Below are 1,508 nucleotides of genomic sequence, written 5' to 3'. Positions count from 1 at the left end.
AAAAAAACTTTCAAACTTTATTGATCTTTGTTGGTTTATTGAACTTCTTTAGATTTCCTAACATCATTTATTACTTGCTGTGAGCTGTCAATAAAAATTAGTACTAATTTTTTATTTAATAAATTTGATACGATAAATTTCTAAAATATTTTGATATAAAACACTTGTTGTTTTTATTAGGGTGAGAGATGTAAAGATTTGATTAAATGATAACAATGTATAGATTTAATAGTATGTTTTGGATTTGAAGGCCTCCTAGAGAGCTTTTTTTTCTATAGATCATTAGATGTGATGAGGAGATAAACAAAAGTTTTACGTGAAAAACAAATCAATAAAAGTGTGGCTAATAAAGGTGTTAGAAATGAAATGATTTTAAGATAAGGAAATAGTTTTTTATTAATTAAAAGAATTTTTTTTCTATAAAAAAATTTATAGTTTTTCCTGGTGATTAATATATATTTTTTTATAAATAGCTTATGTTTGCTTAAGATGCAACAAATATTTAAATATTTAGGGTGGAAAGATGGACATGTTGATATTTATACTTTTTGAGTTTAAACGATTTTGATGGACAGACCTATTTCTTATAAATTTGAAGGGACAGACCGGACGGAAGGACGGACGGACAGAACTATTGGTTTTTCTACAGACAAATGGATGAATTGGCAACACTATCTGCTGAAGTTATATTTTAAGGCCTTTGAACGACAAACAGACCTATTTGTTAATAATTTTTAAGGGTTAGATAGGCGGAAGGACAGACACAACTATTCCTTTTTCAACAGACAAGTGGATAAACTAACATTATTATCTACTAAAAAAATATTTTGAAATCGTTTGAAAAGATGACAATGTTAAAAGAAAGTTAAAGTTTAAATAGGCGCCAAAAAAACTTTCTTTCCTCATTCTATCACTTTCGAATTTGTATTAAAATTTGAAATTTTTTAAATTATCAAAAAAAATTCTAACAAAAAATTAATATTCTACACAAGTTGTCTAAAGTAACAGAAAAAAACGTTTTCAAAAACAAAATTTTCTTTAGATTCCAAAAAAAAAAAAAAAAAAATCTACAAAATAAACATTTCCTCTGTCCCAGACCAAACAATAATTTCTTTAAAAAAAAAACCCAAAAAACAAGTGACAAATTCAAGTCATGTTTACCAAGACTCAGCAGTAAATCGAAAAGAATCTAAAAATATACAAAGTCATTTTTATAGGGGATCTCATCTCTAATTTGAATAAAAGACAAATCAAATACATACGTCTAATGGCGACGAAGACATTGAACCTTTTTTTTTTTTTTTGTTTTGTTCGTTGATGACTGCATATAGTTTTCATTTGGTATTTGAGATTTTCTTTACAAGAAGAACACATAATCAACATGCTTTACATGTAGGTTTATTTTAATAGTTTTTTATAGTTTTCCGTTTGAAGAGTTTGGACAAAATCGAATACATATAAAGAAAATAAAAAGAACGAAAAAACACATACTCGAAAAAAAAGTAAAA

The sequence above is a fragment of the Lucilia cuprina genome, chromosome 2 (genome assembly GCF_022045245.1).
Source record: "Lucilia cuprina isolate Lc7/37 chromosome 2, ASM2204524v1, whole genome shotgun sequence".
Classification (NCBI taxonomy): Eukaryota; Metazoa; Arthropoda; class Insecta; order Diptera; family Calliphoridae; genus Lucilia; species Lucilia cuprina.
Note: the sequence above shows the minus strand (reverse complement) of the source record.